This window comes from Triticum urartu, chromosome 7A, assembly GCF_056163025.1.
Source record: "Triticum urartu cultivar PI428250 chromosome 7A, HENAU_Tu73, whole genome shotgun sequence".
Taxonomy (NCBI): Eukaryota; Viridiplantae; Streptophyta; class Magnoliopsida; order Poales; family Poaceae; genus Triticum; species Triticum urartu.
Genome location: NC_141879.1, coordinates 339,851,395 through 339,868,016, shown reverse-complemented (window position 1 = coordinate 339,868,016; position 16,622 = coordinate 339,851,395). Strand labels below are relative to the sequence as shown.

At 44.8% G+C, this 16,622-nt stretch overlaps 1 pseudogene; it reads right to left on the bottom strand.

Annotated features, from left to right (window-relative positions):
• Positions 1–16,622, bottom strand: part of LOC147959541 (uncharacterized) — a 96,182-nt pseudogene that overhangs the window by 50,991 nt on the left and 28,569 nt on the right.

The following is a 16,622-nucleotide window of genomic DNA, read 5'->3' as shown; positions in this document are numbered from 1 at the left end:
AGTTTTTGTAATCTGAAATTATAAAAACAGCAAGGTAATGAATGATAAAAGAGAGCGTAAACGGTATTGCAATGGTAGTAAACAAGGCATAGGGTTCATACTTTCACTAGTGCAAGTTCCCTCAACAATACTAACATAATTGGATCACATAACTATCCCTCAACATGCAACAAAGAGTCACTCCAAAGTCACTAATGGCGGAGAACGAACGAAGAGATTATGGTGGGGTATGAAACCACCTCAAAGTTATTCTTTCCAATCAATTCGTTGGGCTATTCCTATAAGTGTCACAAACAGCCCTAGAGTTCATACTAGAATAACACCTTAAGACACACATCAACCAAAACACTAATGTCACCTAGATACTCCAATGTCACCTCAAGTATCCATGGGTATGATTATACGATATGCATCACATAATCTCAAATTCATCTATTCAACCAACACAAAGGACCTCAAAGAGTGACCCAAAGTTTCTACCAGAAAATCACGACGAAAACATGTGCCAACCCCTATGCATAGGTTCATGGGCAGAACCCGCAAGTTGATCACCAAAACATACATCAAGTGAATCACGTGGTATCCCATTGTCACCATAGAACGCACGGCAAGACATACATCAAGTGTTCTAAAATCTTTAAAGACTCAATCTGATAAGGTAACTTCAAAGGGGAAACTCAATCCATTACAAGAGAGTAGAGGGGGAAGAAACATCATAGGATCCAAATATAATAGCAAAGCTCGCGATACATCAAGATCGTATCACCTAAAGAACAAGAGAGAGAGAGAGAGAGAGAGAGAGAGATCAAACACATAGCTACTAGTACATACCCTCAGCCCCGAGGGAGAACTACTCCCTCCTCGTCATGGAGAGCACCAGGATGATGAAGATGGCCACCGAAGAGGGATTCCCCCTCCGGCAGGGTGCCGGAACGGTTCTAGATTGGCTTTCGGTGGCTACGGAGGCTTCTGGAAACGGAACTCCCGATCTATTGTGCTCCCGGATGTTTTTAGGGTATATGAAGATATATAGGCGGAAGAAGTACGTCACGGGGGCCACGAGGGGCCCACGAGGGTGGAGGGAGCGCCCAGGGGGGTGGGCGCGCCCCCTGCCTTGTGGCCTCCTCGTAGATCCCCTGACGTGCACTCCAAGTCTTGTAGGCTTCTTCTGATCCAAAAATAAGTTCCGTGAAGTTTCATGTCAATTGGACTCCGTTTGGTTTTCCTTTTCTTCGAAACCCTAAAACAGGGTAAAAACAGAAACTGGCACTGGGCTCTGGGTTAATAGGTTAGTCCCAAAAATGATATAAAAGTGTATGATAAAGCCCATAAACATCCAAAACAGAAGATAATATAGCATGGAGCAATCAAAAATTATAGATACATTGGAGACGTATCAACGTCTCATTGCTCATTACTACTACTGGGCCGGTATGAGTGGGGTGCGTCCCCCCTACTGTTCTGCACTGTTATTTGGTGCTTGACACGCCGACCCGGTTGCTATATGTCCCACATGTCGGCGACAGGAAGTACATAATTCATGAAAGGGAGCATCGACGGAGGAGTATACTACAGAATTCATGAAAGGGAGCGACTTAGTTTTGGAAAAATCTGTTTTTACGGAGTACGTACCCACTAGGGTTTATAGGGATCATCTAAAAAACATTCGTTTTTCCGTTTGATAAGTCTCAGTTCTACTATACTAGTAGTAGTACCATTACATGTTGGATTTTGAGGTGCGTTAGATCACCCGACACAAGCAGTGTCAAGAGGAAACTAACCAATGCATGTACAAGTTCATGGAAATTTAGTGCCCATTCATGCATTCGTTCTAATTAATGCCTCTGTAAACATAACTTCTTGAGAAAAACGAGCGTACTAATTACTTGTGCAAACTACGAAATTAATTCGACCACTCACCGTCTACCTTGGTTGGAGAGATTTTGAAATTGAGCCATAAACTGGAAAGGAGGGAGTAGTAACTTTTGTCTTGATTACTATTTGTGGCCTTGTATAGATGCAAAATGTATTTTTTATAGTGGCCTTGTATAAGTAAATGGAGGGAGTACTAACCAAAGTACGTAGTAGGGACGAGGAGTAAACGGAGGGAGTAGTAAAATTTTCTCCTCGTGCTGCGAGCCACCGCACGCGTGGGCAAGGGTGCGGGCATAAAGGTGTACAGTAGTAGTACTACTACTATTACTCGTAAGCAAGCTTCACCTCATCCTGCGAGCCACCACGCCCATGGGCGGGGGAGACGGCGTACTAAGCAAGCTTCTCCTCGTTCTGCAAGTTGACGGGACACATCAAAAGTACTCCAGTGTATAGAGCCTTGCCTCTAAGGTAGGCCCCACATGGTTTGCCTCTTTTTTTAATTTAACATAACGCGTCAATTCGCAATTTGTTTGTTCACCCGTGGTAGACGATCCTCCCTCCACCAAGTGGACAACCAGTACACGTGCCGAATTACCACGTGGGCTGCCTTTTCCGTAAAGAAATGAGCTCCACCGTGCACCCGCGTGGGTGTGGTTGGGAAAGAGACGGGAGTACGTGCGCCGTGCATGCACCTCTTCTCTTCGTGCACGTCCCCCACCTACGTGGGTGTGTGTGAGAGAGATACAAAGCTAGACATAATGTGCCGTCCATCCCCATGCCTCCGCCCAGTCCGACCACCAGTCACCACCACGCCCCACTCCTCCTGACCTTATCTCTCATCTTTCTCCCTCCATTTTTATATACAAGGGGCCACTATCAAAATTACAATTTGCAGATATACAAGGCCACTAACACTAATCGATGCAATATTAATGGTGTTTGCCTCGTGGTACTAGCAAAGGAGGACATTAATTATCCCTTGCATGCATGCGGGAGTTTGTAAAAAAATGCATCTTGATGTTCCGTGCAATGCACGGGAATCTTGCTAGTCCATGAAAACAACACATGGCAAAATTCCACGGCGAACGAGGGATTTGAATCTGTTGGGAGGGGCTTTTTGGATCTTGCCCGAGGTAGCCAAAATATTGGTGACCCTTTTGTCCACCAGTGCCTTTGCCACCGATGAATGAGGAATGGCTCTGGTGCTCATGCTGTCATGCATCCTCCAGCGCGCACGTTGGAGACGAGCTCGCACGAGCTGTGTTTTGTTGTCCCACAACGCCGCCCGAGCCACCCGCAGACCGACCGGTGACCCGCAAATTACGCCATCCAACCGTAGCCGCACACATTATGACACAAACTCAACCAACCGGACAAAATTCACGCAAACACATAGACAAACTGATATTTCATATAAACAATGACGAAAATCATATAAAATACCGGATTTTCATACAAACATGACGGATTTCATTACATTCAAATGAACTACGTAGTGCTAGTTCTGGACAGCACAGGTATATAATACATGGCCTAAATGGTCGCCCGCCGATCGATTTGTGTTCCTCATGTCCGGCAGCATGATCACCGGACTGCCGGGAGCCCCGGAGGTATATGCTTCAGCGCAAAGGACGGCTCGCTTCCCCACTGCCCAACTGATATCATTGGCTGGTGCCAAAGATGATGGTGGCCGGCACCGGTTCGAGTTCATCACCGGCCACTACTTTGCCATGGCCGGCACCGGCTCGAGTTCATCCTAACATTCCCCTCTTCCGTGGAGCCCATGCGGGGTCGACGAAAGTCCTCGCAACAAAAGGATCCGGCAAGACACCTGCTGTGTATGCCGGCATCGCCTCCACGGTGGCCTTCATGGGACCCAAGCGGCGGCGGCCTCCCGTGTTCTACTTCTCCTCGATGATGGCAGCGGACGCGGAGGCGCTGGCCACCGACTCGTCGCTCTCCGTGCACCCGGCTTCTGTCGCTGCTTGCATGGCGCGGCCGCCGGCATGGGAGTCTCGGCCACAAAAATGGGAGACACGGTACGAGGCAGCGGCATGGACGGCAGCAACGACGCCCGTGCGCCGCTCCTCATCGAGCTGGCCTGGAGCGGCGAGTTGCAGAACCACGCGCCGGCTTGGGGCGGCAACTGGCTCCGTCGGGCGAGGGGAGGGAGGTGGATCAGTGAGCTGCATAGCTCGTATCCGTTGGCCTACCCAGCCGGCTTGGATGCGGAATAACTACTCTTCATAAGCCATTGTAAGAGTGGACAAAATGGTGGAGGAGATAGGGGAGCGGCGGAGGTGTGCGATTCTTGGCCGGCATTTGGCCTCGTTTAAATAGGAGATTAAATAGACGGCGGGCGGGAGGAGCTCGGCCGGCGTTGCGTTTAACGCCGGCCCATTCATGAATGGACGTGTGTCCAGAGTGGGTTACTCGGCTTACACACGGGCGGGTTTCATGCAGGCGTTTGAATGCCGCACGGAGGCATGTTCAGCCGGGCGTGCGGCGAGTGGCGCCCTCGACTCTGACCTAGGACACCGCGCCGTTCTTCCACTGACGTGTGGGCTCTTTGGGTGCATGGCCTGCATGTCGGTGACCTAACACAGGCAGCGCATAGCAGAGGAACCTTTGGTGGGCCAGGGTGGTCAGAAGCGGGCATTTCATAAACCGATGATTGTTCATTGAGTGTGACATCATCTTTTTCATGTAGATAAGCCTACTATGTTGATAGCCCGTTCGATACGTTGTGATTCCTAAAGACCGCTGCAAACATCAATGTTCTGCTTATCACAGATAAGATTGATTAATACCCGTAACAATCCATGTCCTTAACAAAGGGTGCATGCACGTATAGGTTGAGCGTCTGTCTTGAGTCGTGTGCTCTGTGCATGTAGGCATGCGAGTGTTGCGTGCGTGCAAGGGTATGTTTCAGTGTTGCATGCATGGGTGCGTACGTGCGTGTGTTCGTGAGTGCATGTGTATGCGTGAGTGTTGCACGCCAGCATGCGTGCGTGTGTACGTGTCAGTGTTGCATGCCTACATGCGTGCGTGTCTTGCGTGCGTGCATGTGTACGTGCGGGGTGAGGCTACACGTCATTTGACTGACTTTTTCATCTCTGGTCATTAGATTTTCCAGCCGTTGGATATGAAATCAAGGGCCTCCAGTTTATCATCAAACTCCACCCCCCTGAGCCGCCAGCCACCACCGGCCGAACCGCCAGCCCCCGCCGCCCGCGGCCGGCCCGGCCTCCCCGAAACCACTCCCCACCGCCGGTCCGCCGCCGCACCGGCCATCCCTCTAGCCCCCCCCCCCCACCAAGATTTTTCTCCAGGGATCCCCACCCCACCGCCCAATGAACGCCCCCAACCTCCGATGACTGCCAACTAGAGGTCTCACGACTTCGAATACCCACCGACCACTAATTTATTACCATTTCTGTCCTTCATATACGCTGCTGAATGTGGACCGTTTGACTGGTCAATTGATCGTGTTATCAACAAATTACGGAGCTGTATGGTGAGCCAGTGACCGTATGATCACCCTAAAATGTACTCCTATTTTATTAACACAGTACAGACTCAAACTACCATTTCTTTCTTTCATATACGGGCTGACATGTGGGCCCCACGGTTACGCTCCCCGATGGTGCAACACTAGTTGCGCCGCGTGGAACGTTTGACTGGTCAATTGATTGTGTCATCAACAAATACGGAGTTGTACGGGTGAGCCAGTGACTGTATAATCATGATATGTATTTGTTTAACACGGTACAGACGCAAGGGCTCATATATACGCGCAAGCACTCACCGCTGTAAGCGCACACACGCGAACCGTACCCATATGAGCACCTTCGAGAGAGTGGGCCGGCATATATGATCTTGAGATTTTACGAAGTCACCATAGGTGCCTTGTAGTCGAGTGGAACGTCTCCTCCCACTGAATGTACATCACCGGAAAATACTGAAATAAACACAAGATAAATGCGAGCACCGGGACTTTAACCTTGGTGGGCTCGAGAAACCACTGTCCTCTAACCATCCAACCACATGTTGGTTAGCACGGAAAAATGTATGTGGTGACCGTGATGAGCTTATTCTGAAGTCCAGTGATCATATCATGCTTTCGCTTCAAATACAATAACTGTAAGTGTCGTCAACAAAATATGGAGCACGCATCAAATGCAAAGTCCGTCAGTGTCATCAACAAAATATGGAGACGTATCGTGAGCTAATACCGTTGTACTATTGTATATGCTTATTTTCTTAGTGGCCGGTTGCGTGTGTGGTGTGGTGGGCACATCATTTCTAGTTGTGGTGGGTCAACATGAAGACTCATGGGTCGGTTCCATCCTGCGCCACATATAGGTTGGACCGAGACGTGTTATACGAAGACCCATGTAGAGGACTTGGCGTACAACACGAAGCTACCAGAGTCGCGGAGGACTCTATCCCCACTGGTGATAAGCCGACTATATATGATTTGTAACCCTAGGCCCTTGGTATGTTATACAAGCTTGGGGGCTAGTTCGTCGATAGTATACACACACGCACAATGCATGGTATTCACGTGTACTTTGTACACACCCCTATCACTAATATACAGTACCAGGAGTAGGCTCTTTCTTCAACTGCAAGGGTCTGATCCGAACTAGGGTAAAACTTTGCCTTGTATTACCATCCAGCCTAATAGCCAGGGATATCCTACCAAATGATATGATGAAATCATATCTTCCAACTACTAAGAGAGAGGTGTGTCGGGGGGGCAATGTGTGCGAGAGAGGCCTAAAGATAATGTGCATGCAGGAGACACGTAGGCACATATATGTGCGTATAGAGGGCTAGTAGAGACCGTGCATGTGTATATATGCATGTGAGAGAAATAGTGTTTTCTAACTAAGATTAGTGAAAAGAGTGGTACATAGTAGTCAGAAAGAGAGAGAGAGAGAGAGAGAGAGAGAGAGAAACAGAGAGAGCATGTGCGTGAGACACCCCGACACCCTGAGAGAGATTGTGAACATGTGTGAACGAGAAATGCCGATGCATATAAAGTGTGTGCACTTATGCGTTAGATAGAGAGATATATAACGCGTTTGTGAGAACGGGGCGAGGCATAGTGCATCTACGTGTAAAAGGCAGTTCTACACATTAAATTAAAATATAAATGGCATTATTATTTTTGGATGAGATCATGAATTTTGCAAATTGCGTATGGACGAAATCAGTCTATCAGACACCCATACTCTATTGAATTCTAGCATGTGCATGTGTTTATTTCATATTATCGATCCATAGAGTGAGAGCGGTTTGAAATACAGGCAATGGATGCTTTTGCAATTCATATATAAACATTAATTAGTGCACTCCATGTTGTTAGTGTGAAGCACTTTATACATTTGTCACTTGCATGGATACATTCCAAATTGCTAGCTACGAAATAGAATACATGTCGAATTCAACATAAAGGGGGTTTCGAAGATTCGAATTCATAGGAAGTGCTCATCTATTTGAACCCGAGATAATGGCATTTGTAAATCAGATGTAAAAGGGGGCATCAATCTTTGTTGTGAGTTTGAACATGCTATATATATTCATACGCATATCTAACTTTTTTTGCAACCAAGGAGATTATATCTGGAACCATGAATGAACTGAGGTAAGTTGCATATTTTTTAATATATACTCATGTACAATGTATATTCAAATGTACCCCCTCCATTGCAAAATAATCGTAGCTTTAGGATTTTCAAGAGTAAAGATTTGTGAAGTTTGACAAATCCTGAAAGTTCAATTCAAGAGAACCGAAAACATTAATGCTTCTGCTCCAAAATATTGAACGAAGCGCCAAATAGGCCTCTGGTCACCCGAAACCGCGCGAGACTAATGTTTTGGTGGTAGGAAATTACTGTCCTGACTCTGGCCCGTGTAGCCTATCGGCCTGATGGCCAAAGGTCTAAACCGGGGTAGGTTTGTAACTTCACCAAGACGCCAGTCTCAACCGCCTCCGAGAAGCATTCATACGGCGTGGGCGTCTACCCATGCGCTCGGCTGAAATCTATCCCGCCCACATTTGGGACACCTGACATGACTGTCCTACCCCCAACCCGCAATATGTCCGAAATTTTAGATGGGGGAAAAGTTTGTAACTTTCCCCAAATTTCAAACAAGCGCGTCTCAAACCGAAACATTGTTACCCCTTAGTTCCCCGCCTCCCTCCGTTTCCCCATTCATACTCTGTGGGTGCAAAAACGCCCTCTCCACCAGCCGCGAAACCCAAGCCTCCTCCGTCCTCCACCCCATAGCGGCCAATCCACCGCCGCCCTCCTCCATCACGCTAGAGCCGGTACCCCGATGTCATCGTCCACCGCAACTGCAACGCCCTTGGACTTAGCAGCTGAAGCCGAGGCAGAGCTGGCTCCACGACGCCGATGCCGACGTGCGCCGTACCAGAACCACTCCGACCACGCCGTCCTGTGCCTCACTGCTGCGGCTCCACTGCCGCAACTGTCCACCGCACAGGAGCTATTCCCGCTACGCCGTCGTTCGCCACCTCGGATCTGCTTCCCCGCCGTCGACAAACGGCCACCGCACCACACTCAACAACTTGGCCATGGGTTCGTCCAAGGCTGCACCGTCCCCCACAACTTCTGGTTTCTGGCGAACAACAAGAAGATCATCGGAAAAACAGAAGGAGGACACAGCACTGCCAGCAGAAAGAGGTACTCCTCTTCCCTTATTCGTGCAAATATTACGTCTCCGCTCACACCGTATTCATCCCACGAAAGAAACTAGTTGAGCGCTTTTTACTACATCTTCTTCGTGATACTAAATGCACAAGGTTTCCTCGCTTTTACTATTTCACCTTTGCTAGAGGTTAGTAGCCCGCCTGGATTTCAATTCAGGGTCAGTCGAACCGCAATTAAAAGAAGCAGCACCCGCTTAGGCGTGCGGAGCACCTAGTCCGCTTGTTCCCCGAGGAAGCGGCGCATCGGTGTCTATCATAGGGGTGTGGGGTGCAGGAGCTGCTTGCGCCCGATCTGGAGGTCGGCGGGGCTTGAATGGATGGCCGGGGGGTGGTGCCAAGCACGGCGGTGCGGTGAGGTCGAGGGGAGGGCGTAGGCAGGGGAGGAATACTGGGCCGGTGGTCGCTGGCGTTTCGAGGAAGATCGTCAACACTGACTGGCTGGAGGTAGATGAAGGCGATCTGCCCATTCTTTGTACATCAGACAGTGCAGAAAAAATGGACTGACCTATTTTCTTTCAGTCGACTGTTATCTTCATAAAATCATGTAGTAATTTTGTGTGCCATGCATGTTGTAGAGCTATCATATGTCTCCCGTCATTTATTTCTCACCGACCTGCTATCTGCTACCTTTACACTGTACTAATTGTGCACACACTTCACCCGTACTCACACTATTGTTTTTTTATGCATGGGTATTTCAGACTCTGACGCAGTGTTGATGAATGCAGAAAAGAAAAGATAGAAGTCGCTCCAGTGTAATTCGAAGATAAGCACTAAGCGTTTCAGCACTCTAATGGGTGCAGTGTCAGCAGTTGGAGACAGTAAACGTAGCTCTGCAGTTGATGATCTCAATTGCCACACACAACCATCCCAGGTGCTTGCTTTAACTTCGCGCTGTCAAATGTGGTTGCATGTTGCATATGGTGTCTAGCTTGTATTGCTTCCAATTTGGTTAAATTGCATCTGCTTACTTTACACATTATACCTTTGATAATGACATGCCTTCTTGTTTTTGATACATACTACATATGTCTATTAACCATGTTCGTACATCAAACTAATGCTCTTTTGTATCCCTCGTCAATCACTTATGATGAGACAGTCACCCGAGTGGGTTACTGTGAGATGCCCTACTCGTTTAAAGAGTGCAGTGTCATCCTCCCCACATGATTCTCAAGAAACAGCAAGGCTAAATGAAGATAGTCAACGTAGCTCTCTAGTTGATCACCGCAATTCCCCCCACACCACCATCGCAGGTGCTTGCTCTTACTTGGCAGTGTGATATGTGGTTGCATGTTGCATATGGTGTCTACCTTGTAATGCTTCTAATTAGGGTAAATTGCATCTGCTTACGTAACACATTATACCTGCGAATATGACATGCCTTCCTGTTTTTGGTACATACTACGTCTTTCTATTAACCATGTTCTTACATCAAACTACTTTTCTTGTGTATCCCTCATCAATGCTCCTAATTTGTTAAATTGCATATCCTTAGCTTGCACATTATACATGTGAATATGACACGCCTTCCTGTTTTTGGTACATACTACATCTGCCTATCACACCATGTTCTTACATCAAACTATTGTTCTTGTGTATCCTGCGTCTATCGCTTATGATGAGACAGTCATGCGCGTGGGTTAATATGAGACACAATACTCTTATAAAGAATGCAATTTCATCCTCTGCACATGATTCTCAAGAAACAGCAAACCTAAATGAAGATATTGAACGTAGCTCTGTACCTGAAGATTGCACTTCCCCTACACCACCATCACAGGTGCTTGCTCTAACTTCGCAGTGTGATATGTGGTTGCATGTTGCATACGGTGTCTAGCTTGTAATGCTTCTAATTAGGGTAAATTGCATTTGCTTAGTTTACACACTATACCTGTGAATATGACATGCCTTCCCATTTTTGGTACACACTACATCTATGTGTTAACCTTGTTCTTACATGAAACTACCTCTCTTCTGTATCCTGCATCAATCACTTACGATGAGTCGCCTTTATTCGTTGCATATTGCATATTATTTCTAGCCTGTTGCCATGTATTGCTTCTAATTTGGTCAAATACATTTGTTAGGGCACCATTTTAATTTGGCAGAGTGATATTGGTTTCATCTTTCATATGGTTTCTAGTTTGCATCGATTCTAACAAGTTCGAGAACCTTGTGCTTAGTTTACACTTTATACATCATACATGTCAATATGTCACGCCATCCTGTTTTTCATACATATTCTATCCTCCTATCATGCGGCTGCCTTACATGAAAGTAGTGTTCGTCAGTATCATGCATCAATGAGTTCTGAAGAGCAAATTTTATTCCTTTTTCTTGTGGGTTTGACTTGACAAGGCAAAATCAAGAAAGAGGAAGGAAAAGAGTAAGGAAGGCGATGATGGTGGTCCTCTGCAGCAACGTAAACAGAGCATCTGTACCGATTCTCCTTGTACTGATAGTGCATTACAAGGTCCATGTCTCCGCTCCCCCACTCCACCATCCAGGGTGCTTGCTCTAACTTGGCAGTGTGATATCTGGTTGCATGTTGCATATGGTGTCTAGCTCGTATTGCTCCTAATTAGTGTAAACTGCATCTGCTTAGCTTACACATTATACATGTGAATATGACACGCTTTCCTGTTTTTGGTACATACTATATCTGTCTATCACACCATGTTCTTACATGAAACTACTCTTCTTGTGTATCCTGCATCAGTCACTTATGATGGGACACCTTTAAGTTGTGAGTGTGATATTGGTTTGCGTCTTGAATATGATTTCTAGCATGTATTGCTTCTAGTTTGATGAACACCACCTATGACGAGACAGTTTTAACTTGGCAGAGTGATATTGATTGCACCTTCCATATGGTGTCTTGCAGTGTTTCTAATTTGTTGGAGTGCCTTATGCTTAGTTACCACATCATAGGTGTGAATATGTCAAGCCGTCCATTTTTTCGTACATATTCCATCCTCATAGGTATGAATGAGTTCTGAAGAGCGAATGATATTCCTTTTTCTTGTCTTTATGACCTCACAATGCAAAATCAATAAAGCTGAAGGAAATTGGCAAGGCATTGGATGATGGTGGTCCTTCCGAGCAACTCAAATGGAGGTTCTCTACAGATTCTACTCCGCCATCCTCCCAACAAGATTCGCAAGACAACGCAAGGCTAGACAGTCAATGTAGTTGTGTAGATGATGAGCACATCTCCCCTACTCCACCATCACAAGGGCTTGCTCTAATTTGGCACTATTATATGTGGTTGCATGTTGCGTATGATGTCTAGCTTGTATTGCTTCTAACTTTGTTGAATTGCATCTGCTTACTTTACACATAATGCTTGTGAATATGACATGTGTTCCTGTTTCTACATCAGACTACTATTCTTGCATATCCCGCATCAGTCACTTATGATAAGGCACCTTTAAGTCGCCACTGTGATATTGGTTGTGTCTTGCATATGATTTCTAGCATGTACTGCTTCTAATTTGTTGAAACGCCATACAGTTTGAACTTGGCAGAGTGATATTGGTTGCATCTTTCATATGGTGTCTAGCTTGCAGTGCTTCTAATTTGTTGAAATGCCTTCTGCTTAGTTAGCACATCATAGGTGTGAATATGTCACACCATCCTGTTTTCCATACATATTCCATCCTCGCATCATGTATTTACCTTTCATCCAAGTAGTGTTCGTCAGTATCATGCATGAATGAGTTCTGAAGAGTGAATTTTATTCCTTTTTCTTATCGGTTTGACTTCACAATGCAAAATCATTACAGCTGAAGGAAATTAGCCCGGCAGTGGATGATGGTGGTCCTTCGGAGAAACTCAAACAGGGGGTCTCTACAGATTCTACTCCGCCATCCTCCCAACAAGATTCGCAAGACAACACAAGGCTGGACAGTCTACGTAGCTGTGTAGATGATGAGCACATCTCCCCTACTCCACCATCACAGGTGCTTGCTCTAACTTGACACTATTATATGTGCTTGCATGTTGCGTATGATGTCTAGCTTTTATTGCTTCTAACTTGAATTGCTTCTTCTTACTTTACACATAATGCCCGTGAATATGACATGTGTTCCTGTTTGTAGAACATACGTGTACATGATGAGCACATCTCCCCTACTCCACCATCACAGGTGCTTGCTCTTACTTGGAACTGTTATACGTGGTTGCATTTTCCGTATAATGTCTATTTTGTATTGCTTCTGATTATGTTGAATTGCATCTGCATAGCTTACAACTTATACCTGCAACGATCACTTACCCATAAGACACATTTAACATGGGACTGTGATGTAGGTTGCATCTTGCACTGTCTTCTAGCTTGTACTGCTTCTAATTTCTTGAAATGGCATTTACGACGAGACACTTTTTACCTGATAGAGTGATATTGGTTGCATGTTCATATGGTGCCTAGCTTTCATTTCTTCGAATTTTGTTGAAATGCCTTCCGCTTACTATTTTTTCATACATATTCCATCCTCCTATCGTACGTGTGAATATGAAACGCTATCTTTTTTTATATATTCCATACTCCTATCATGCCCTTGCCTTACATCAAAGTAGTGTTCATCTGTATCATGCATCAACCAGTTATGCAGAGCTAATTTTATTCATATTCTTGTGGTGTTGACTTCATAAGGCAATATCAGAAAATAGGAAGGAAAAGAGTAAGTTAGGGGATGTTGGTGGTCCTTCGCACCGACGCAAACGTAGACTCTCTAGATTTGCCACTGCTACTGCTAATGAAGTTGAAGTCCTAAGTCTACATGATGAATTCATCTCCCGTACTCCACCATCGCATGTGCTTGCTCTAAGTTGACAGTGTGATAATTGGTTTCATGTTGCATATGTTGTCTAGCCTGTATTTCTTCTATTTTGATTAAATTGCACCTGCTGAGTTTATACGTTATACATGTGCATATGACATGGCTTTCTGTGTCTAGAATACACTACATCTATCTATCATACCATGTTCTTACATCAAAGTACTGTTGTTGTGTATCCTGCATCAGTCACTCATGATTGGACGCTTTTAACATGGCAGTTTGATAGTGGTTGCATCTTGCATTGATTTCTACGTTGTACCGCTTCTAATTTTTCGAATTGCCACTTATGACAAGACACTTTTAACTTGACAGAGTAATATTGGTTGCATCTTTCATATGGTGTCTAGCTTGCATTACTTCTATTTTCTAGAAAACCCTTCTGCTTAGTTTGCACATCGTAGCTGTGAATATGTCATGCCGTCCTGTTTTTCTTACATATTCCATCCTCATACGATTATCTTACATCAAAGTATTGCTTGTCTGTATCATGCATCAATGAGTTCTGAAGAGTGATTTTATTCTTTTGTGTTGTGGGTACAGCTTGACATGGCAAAGTCAAAAAAAGAGTAAGGAAAATAATATAGTAGGGAGTGCTGTTACTCGTCGGGTGAAACGGAAAAGGTTCTGCCGTCGAGATTCTGCTGGTACTTATAGTGCAGTAGAAGGTCCAAGTCCACCAGCTAAATCTACAAACACAGTATCACCTGCTCCACCAGCTGCAGCATCTGCTTCAACTGTACCAGCATCTCAACCAGTTACTCGTTCATTTCCTCCAGAACTGGCCAGTTCCCAAGCTGCCTTCACACGTACCACTACTTCTGAAGCACTGCTGACACAATAGGACTTGGCAAGATCAGATGAACCTCATGAGCATCAACACCAAGACGGTACCTGAGCGAGTCAAGTTGCAGTTGCATGCTCCTTTATATGTACTCTCATAGTTTGATGTACACTAACACTTTCCATATTCGTTGTTGAACTAGCACCACGGCGCAAGCGGAAATAGACATCAGGGATAATGCTTGACAGATTAACAAAATCTAAAGGAGGAAGAATGGAGATCCATTTTGAGGGAGGTTTAAAAAGGCCACATGATGCTACAGAGTCAGCCAAGTTAGTATCAGAGGCAGTAGTTGCCGTTAGGTGTCATGCACGTATACTCCCAATGTGGATCCAGTACAGGAATGAGAAAGACAATACCCAGTTTAACACCTTCCTTGACCATTTATCCGTAAGTAATGTTATTCATCGCAATTAGTAATATTGTCTTGCTGTGTCCCATACTTTCTAGCTTCCTCCTAATAAGACTCACATTCTTTTTTCAACAGATGAGGTTCAAGTTGGATCCGAAAGATGATGCAACTAAACAAGCATGCACTCATGTTTTTCAGTCTGCTCTGCGACAGTATCAGTACCACCTTAGAAAATCTCACTTTGAAGGCAAGTCTAACAATGAAATCGCCCAAACATCTCCAGTGGAATATATTACAGATGAAGACTGGACAGCCCTCGTTAAACACTGGTCTGATCCAAAGTATCAGGTAGGTTATATGTATTTGATCAGACCACATATTGAACTTGTATTTATGTATGTGCCTTACAAGTGAATCTTCTTCTAGGCTAACTGTTTGAAGAACAAAACCAACCGTTCTAAAGTGAAATTCCAACAGACAACAGGATCTCGTAGCTATATTGCACACTACGAGGCTCTTGTAAATAGCTGCTACTTCCTTCTTTTTTTGTGCCATATTATCATATCTATATTGACTTGTTCCAAATATAGAGGAAAGCCGTGCGGACCAAAAAGAACCTGAACCGAATGTAATGCAAATCCTCAAGGATTGCCACACCAGCAAGATGAAGGGCATGAGCACACCAGTTCAAGCTGCTGTTGTAAGTCCTTACTCCTCCTGCCTTGAACTGAATGGTACTGTGATGTGTTCATTTAACTACTTGGTTTGCAGCCAATGTCATTTACTATGTTGACTTTTATTCACAGTTGTCTTAACGTATCATTTCACCTTACATGGTTTAAAAGAGATGAAGTATATTCTTTTGGTCTTGTTCTGTAATCTAGTTGTTATGTTCACGTGCGCACACAATGATAAAATAGCCTGTTTGTTTTATATCTATTTGCCCATGATATGAATGATGTCATACTATGTTCATCCTACTTTAAACCATGTCTCTTTATCCATAGATGTCAACAAATGTGAGGAAATAGACAATACAGTAGGCATGCTACATGGACATATGTTCTGAAAGTGATTTTATTATGTAGTTGGCACTACAATACACGCTAATGTATTACAGTAGTTCACCAAAATAAGTTATGTATAAACGTTTAACCTACTTTGTTTGTTTTTGTCTTAGTAGTAACTTATCCGGTACACTAATCTACAAGTTCAAACTTTCAGGAAGCTATGGAACAAATGATTGAACAGCCACAACCACCTGAAGGTGACGAGGCTACTACAGGCACAATGTCACCTGTTGCTGCAGTGCATCAGTATCTCTCCACTAACAGTGCAAAAGGCACCTTCCTACGTAATTCTGGGTTGGTTGTCAAGGTAACCTCGTCCAAATCGCCTACTAAACAAAATCTTCCTACTAGACAGAGTCATATATTTGTGCTCTAGACACAAGTCCAATCCCTAATGGACGTTGTTTCGAAAACAAGAATAGTGGTTGAGAAATGTCGTCAAGATATGAATGGTTTTGAAACCAGACTATCAGACATTTGCTTCATTGTTCAAGAGCAATGGCGGAAAAAAGGTGGAGATCGTGCTGCTCCATCAGATTCTACAGCCTGAAACATTAGCACTCAGGTCAAATGATATGTGCTTCTATACATCTGATGGTGCTTTTATCTGGAAGGACTGTAAACTTTATGCTGACAGGCATTTTGTTGTATGGTTGGAATTTATTTTGTTGTGATACAACATTTATGATGCTGCCTTAGGCTGCAGTAATTACGACGCTATTTTTGTATAGTGTAGGTTTATCTTAGTAATGTATTCGGCCGAAAGCTTCGTAGGAGCCCAACATGCCAACATTCGTCGGGCCCATTCCAATTGGGCTAAAACGATTATGGGCCGAAATTGGCATGTAGCCCACTAAAAATATATGGGCCTAAATAAGCATAAGCTTTCATATTTTTC